Source organism: Myotis brandtii, unplaced genomic scaffold, assembly GCF_000412655.1.
Source record: "Myotis brandtii unplaced genomic scaffold, ASM41265v1 scaffold181, whole genome shotgun sequence".
Taxonomy (NCBI): Eukaryota; Metazoa; Chordata; class Mammalia; order Chiroptera; family Vespertilionidae; genus Myotis; species Myotis brandtii.
The window spans coordinates 1,768,002-1,774,741 of NW_005356712.1; the positions used below are offsets into that span (position 1 = coordinate 1,768,002).

General features: G+C 48.7%; 1 protein-coding gene across 1 annotated transcript in view; it reads right to left on the bottom strand.

The window, feature by feature from the left end:
- Positions 1-6,740, bottom strand: part of CCDC60 (coiled-coil domain containing 60) — a 56,321-nt gene that overhangs the window by 17,008 nt on the left and 32,573 nt on the right. The gene's annotated exons all lie outside the window — the stretch shown is intronic.

Sequence of the window (6,740 nt, forward strand, 5' to 3'; positions counted from 1 at the left end):
CATCCACCCACCACCCACCCATCCACCCACCTACCACCATCCACCTACTATCCACCCATCCATCCATCCACCCACTCATCCACCCATCCACCCATCCATCCATCCACCCACTCACCCACCCATCCCTCCAATCCATCCATCTAGTCCATCTGATCCATCCCATTCATCCAATCCATCCATCCCTTCAATCCATCCATCCAGTCCATCTAGTCCATTCCATCCCATCCATCCATCCATCCATCCATCCATCCAGTCCATCTAGTCCATTCCATCCAGTCCATTCAATCCATCCATCCAGTCCATCTAGTCCATTCCATCCAGTCCATTCAATCCATCCATCCAGTCCATCTAGTCCATTCCATCCAGTCCATTCAATCCATCCATCCAGTCCATCTAGTCCATTCCATCCAGTCCATTCAATCCATCCATCCAGTCCATCTAGTCCATTCCATCCAGTCCATTCAATCCATCCATCCAGTCCATCTAGTCCATTCCATCCAGTCCATTCAATCCATCCATCCAGTCCATCTAGTCCATTCCATCCAGTCCATTCAATCCATCCATCCAGTCCATCTAGTCCATTCCATCCAGTCCATTCAATCCATCCATCCATCTACCCACTCACCCACCCATCCCTCCAATCCATCCATCTAGTCCATCCAATCCATTCCATTCATCCAATCTATCCATTACTTTCATTCCGTTCATCCAGTCCATCCATCCATCCACCCATCTCTTTCTCTATTCCTCTTTTCTCTGCAGAAAGGACTTTAGATGGCTGGGATCCTTTCAATCATTTGGCTGGCTGTCACCTGGCGTAGACGAGGGCCTTGAGGGAATGAGATGGTTAGACCAGTTTGATGGGGAGAGGCACTGACAGGGGTCTAGAGTTATCAGGGGCTGCAGAGGGACAGTGGTGGGAGGAGATGCTCAGATATTGGAGGCAAAAGGTGATCAAGACCAACCTTACTTAAGACTGGCTTCTCATGGCATGGGGAGAGGACCAAAGGCCTCTACCAGCCTAAAGGGGGGGGTGTGCACTCCTCACTGGCAGAACCTTGCTGGGCACCTGCCAGCTCATGGCTACGATGCATGAAATGTGCCCAGACACCAAGGTGGGAGTCAGCTGGGGAGCAGGGTGAGACTGTGCCTCAAGCTTTTTGTAAGACTTTATGTTTGATTACACAATAAAAAGCCCTCTGAATAATTAACAGTAAAGCTCATTTAACGTTGGTTCTGCCTGCCTCTCCCCCGAGTAATCAAATTAGGGAATATTTAAAATCCAGCCAGAGAAAGGAGCAGCAATGCCTCAGTCCTATAAACAGTATTTAAACTGGTGGCACTTCTGAAATCTGATTTAAGGCTCACCAACTGGAAGCGGAGCTTCCTCCTTGGAGCATTTCTTTCCACAGGGCATTTTGCCTGTTCCCTTTGCTAACACAGCCCCCCGCGGGCCTCTAGCCTTCTTGAAGTTCAAAAGCAACCCCTTCCCCTTTTAAAATTAAATCCGGTCCAAGCCAAGCTTTCAAAGTTTTAAATATTCGGGCCGATTGGGGAAGATGGAGGTTTTCTGTTAACACCGACTTCCAAGACGACCCGAAATCTATTGCAACTTCAGGCAGCGGGCTAAATGAGCTAACACAGCAAGCTTCCCAGGGATCTTAAAGCCCGGTGCCTGCTCCTGCAAAGCCACTGATGAAGAAAGGGCCTGGTTCGATGTTTCATGTTCAGAAGCAAATAAACCAAAAGGGAAGATCAATAGGGGGAGGAAAAGAAATAAACCGTCCGAGCTTTGTCGTCCACCGTGGGCTGACTACCCACCTTTCGGGAAAGGGCAAAGCCATTGGTGCCCCTTCTGGTAGCTGGGTGGGTTGATCATTATGTGGTTCACCAAATAGTCCCCGGTCTTCAGGCTCCTAGAAGTCAGGTGTCGCACCGTGACTTGCTTTGCTCAAGAATGCATGAGAGAGTGACATGTGCACTTAGGGTGCCGGGCCTTGAGGCGGAGCCCCTTTTCTGCTGGGTGGATGGCGGAAGCTTGCATTGAGATGGAGCTCCTACCAGCCTGGGCCTTTGAGCGACTCTAATGAGCAGAGAGCCCCATGTTGATGACATGCAGGGTGAGCAAGGAATTAACTTGTGTTGTGTGATGCCACCGAGATTTTGGGGTTGTTCATTATGGCAGTGTAACCCTGTTTACCTAATTGATGTCCCTGATTTACTGTCTGTGACCTCAGGCAAGTCTCTCTGAGTGCCAGAACCAGGAAAGTGGTATACCTTGGTGGTTTAAGAGCAGACTGGCTGCCCCCACTGCTTCCTAGATGTGTGTTTGTGTAAGTTATTGAGCCTCTCTGAGCCTCAGTTTCCTCATCTGTAAAATGGGGTGGTATTAGCTATGTGGTGAAGGTGCAATGGAATGAGGCTTGCTAAGAACTTGGTGAAGTTCCTTGTACAGAGAACTGAATACAGTTAAACTATTAAGAGCAATATCCCTTTTTCAACAGAGATCTTACTGTGGCTTGGAGGAGGGGTTGTGGGGTGGGGAACGAGATACCAAGGCAGATCCACTGGGGGAGAGATGGCTATGATTTCTGGACCATAATTTCCACCTGCTGACACTTTGTGGGAGATTCTGTTTGCTGGGAATCCAGAGACAAGGGCACCCAGCACTCTCCCATCTCTTTCCAGCACATTTTGTTCCTAACGTTCACTTGAAGATGTCTGTCTACCATGGCAATTAGAGTAATTTTTCTCAGATACTTCACTCTCTTCTGAACCAAGTTTCACCTTCTTCTCTGAGTGGGAAGCCTGTTGTCTGGTTTAGGAGGCGTCGTGTGTCTGTGACCCAGATGGAGAGTGGAGGTAACTGCTGATTTTGCACCAGGAAGAGGACAGAAGTTAAAGCTCTTGGGATCACCACGCAGGTCTCCCTGTCCTGCCTCCTGAGTGAGGGGTGCATGCTGATCACCCTGCCCTGACCGCCCCCCACCCACACACACTCCTTAGAGATGCCATTTTGGTAAAGGACTGGAGGAATGCTATTAGAGCCGTGCAGAGAGGAGGGCAGAGAGTTCACTCAAATGTCACCTCTTGAGTCTTTCCCACCCCACCCCTTTGTCACTATCACATCACCCTCTCGGTTTCTTCATGACACTTAAAATCCCAAAGTATCTTGATTATTACGTGCTCGTCTGTGGCCCCTCCCACCTCCCCTAGAACAGAACCTGGAGAGAGGGATGTTGTCTCTTCTTCCAGTGGCGCCTGAAACAGCAGGTTTGAGGGAAATGAGGCTTTTCAGGGGTGGGGGGCACCTAGCAGCGGAAAACCACTTCAGTGTAATAATGGCTGTTGTGTGTGTTGTTCAGAACAGGCTACATTGCCTTTTGTTAGAGCGAAAGTCTGGCAAACGAAGTTTTATTTCTTTTCTAGCCTTAAGTCTCACAGAGCTAACTGCTCTTCAAACAGGGATTTTATTCTTGAGCAGCTGTCCTACAGGGAGCACTCGTTGTGCTCCCAGACCTCGGACTAAATGCTCTATGCACGTTCTCTCAATCCTCACAACTCTTCTAGGTCAGGAACCCATTTGGTAGGGAAGAAACAGAGGCCCAGGCATGCTGAGTGACTTGCCCAAGGTCACGTTACAAGGCAGGGCCTGGGCTCATCCAGGTCTGTCTGATGCCAACGTCCTGATCTTCATCCCTCTATTCCATCTAGGCTTTAAAACACGCAGTTGAAGATTTGGGGACATTCTCATTATGACATAAGGATGGAACATCACAAGTAGGGATTAAGTGTTAAAGAGAAGAAAGATAGCCTTCGCCTTTCTTGCTAAGTAAAAAGATACTTTCTGGCACTTTCTAGAGAACTGAACCCCTCTCCCTATCCCCCTCCACTGATTTGCTAAATTAAAAAAAATCAGTCTCAGGCAGCGTTGTGCTGGAGCTGGCCCACACCGGCTCACAAGCACTGCAGTGTGTGTCTCTTCCCAGCTGCGAGTTCAGTGACATCATGCTGCTCAGCCTGGATGCAGCCGCAGCAGGACTATTTCCACCACAGACAGGGACACGGCCTGACTGTAAGTCATGGCTGCTCCTGCTGGGAGAACCGGTTATTAACCCTTTACCTGCATACACTGACCCCGAAATGAAATCACCACCAGGAGCAAGTTGATCGCTAGAAAACACAAACCCCAACAAGTACCCTGACTGCCTTTGGGAATCTCTGCTGCCAGGTGTGGCTGAGGTTCTGCCCTGAGGAGTCATAGTAGAACCTGCATGACCTCGCAATGTGACCACAGCTAACAGTTCTTTTGGTCACAGTCTGGGCACCTTCCTAAAGCCAATCAAAGGAGATAAAGACGCTTCTTTCTGTTTTCTTGGCCCCAATTCCGCATTATGTTCTCACCTCAGTTTGTGAGAACGGGCGCTCAGCTGTCAGAGGCAGCACATTGCCGCTGGAAGCTGGCTTGGGGAGATGAAATGCTATTAGAATTCCATTGGCCGAGGGCCCTTTTCTTAGAATCTAAGCAGTCAACTGTGAAAAAATTAGACGTTGCTTTGACCTGGAAATTCGATTTCTCAGAATCTAGCCAACAGAAATATTGCCAACAGGGTTTAAAGTGTGTGCACGAGGATGCTCCGTGCAGCCCTATTTGAAACGCAAAAATTTGAGAGCCATCAATAGAGAAATGGATATCTAAATTATGGCCCATTTGTACCATAGAATACAAGTATCCGCTTAAAGGAATGTGGAAAGTCTTTAAAAATGTGAAAACTTGGGCCCGGCTGGTGTGGCTCAATGGTTGAGCGTTGACCTATGAATAAGGAGGTCACGGTTTGATTCCAGGTCAGGGCACATGCCCAGGTTGCGGACTCGATCCCCAGTAGGGGGCGTGCAGGAGGAAGCGATCAATGATGATTCTCCAGCAATGATGTTTCTATCTCTCTCTCCCTCTGCCTTCTTCTCTGAAATCAATAAAAATATATATTTTTTAAAAATGCAACAACTTTGTAGATACCATCATGGGAAGATGTCCAAAGACGTTGTAAAAGGGGGGCGGGGGAGTCACGTAGAAAGCAATGTGTAATATGATCCCATTTCTGTAAAAATGCATTTCTGTATGTATATAGAAGACCATAGAAGGACTCACCTCAGATCTTCAGAAGGAATTTCTTCTAAGGATGAAAATGAATTGAGGATTGGGGGGGCGGGATAAAGGCTTTCATATTTTATATACTGCTGAATTTTTGGTTAAAGTTTAATAGGAATAAATTATATTTATTACTTTAGCAGTTTTGTTTAAAGAAAATATTGTGGGAATTGTTTCAAGGCTGTGATTTTCATGAGGCACAAAGATATTTTGGAAATAACTAGGGTGCCTTGGTGGGAGTGGGAGGAGGCCCAGGTCTCCCAGACCCCAAGCCTCCGTTTCATTAGAAGCTCCATTTTGAAAAATTTGCTTTACATTCTTGGGGTTTCCATTTCTTTTAAAAAAGGATGTCTGCTGAAAAAAAAGGGGTGGTGGTGGTATAAACCACTACATCAAAGGAAATGACAGTTTTAAATTTATCCCAACCGAGAACAGGGAATCCATTGGAGTCACTGGTCTATCAGTAGATGCATGGCTTGTGTTTCTTGTTGCACCTGAGGTTAGTTTATCTGCGCTCTGGTGCAAGAGATGAGGAGGGTGTGGGGTGGGGATCTGAGGATGGGGTGGGGAGATGGGTGGTAAATATCCTCAGGGGGAAGGGGTGAATTGACTTCAGAATATTGGAAGAGAAGACTGGGGCCAAGAAGACTGGGGCCAATGCAGAATTGGGGCCAAGAAGACAGAAAGGACCACCTTTATCTCCTTTGATTGGTTTAAGCTTATTCGGGTGAGAGTGTGGCGTTCCCACTAGGGGGCATTATTTTATTTAACTCAGCCTTGGATTTCACACAGCACATCCAAGTCCCCAAGTCGGGATTCCTTTTTTGCTCCATTCTTGCAGGGAGCATGATTCTCCTTAAAGGGCCAGTGCTTTCCATGCCTGCCTGTCCTTTGTTCTGCCTGTGTGCAGAGCAGTCCTGCAGCAGTGGCCTCTAGGCTTTTGCATGAGCCCACCCTGCTGGTGGGGACACACCCAATACTTTTCTTGGCCTAGACAATATGTGCTGGAGCTTGTGCCTGAGCAAACCCAGCTGCTCCAGGGACCAGAACAGCAATTCCCTTGGGTCTAAGTGGAGAAATAGCCATCCTATATAATAAAAGGGTAATATGCAAATTGACCCTAACAGCAGAATGACTGGGAATGACTGGTCACTGTGACACACACTGACCACCAGGGGGCAGACACTCAATGCAGGAGCTGCTCCCTGGTGGTCAGTGTGCTCCCACAGGGGGAGTTCTGCTCAGCCACAAGCCAGGCTGATGGCTGCCAGCACAGCGGTGGTGGCAGGAGCCTCTCCCGCCTCCTCAGCAGCGCTAAGGATGTCCAACTGCAGCTTAGGCCTGCTCCCCACTGGCAAGTGGACATCCCCTGAGGGCTCCCGGGCTGCCAGAGGGATGTCTGACTGCCAGCTTAGGCCCGATCCCCCGGGGAGCGGGCCTAAGCCAGCATGTGGACAGCACCTGAAGGGTTCCAGACTGTGAGAGGGCACAGGCCGGGCTGAGGGACCCCCTGAGTGCATGAATTTTTGTGCACCGAGCCCTACACACACACACACACACACACACACACTAGAGGCCCATTGCATGAAAA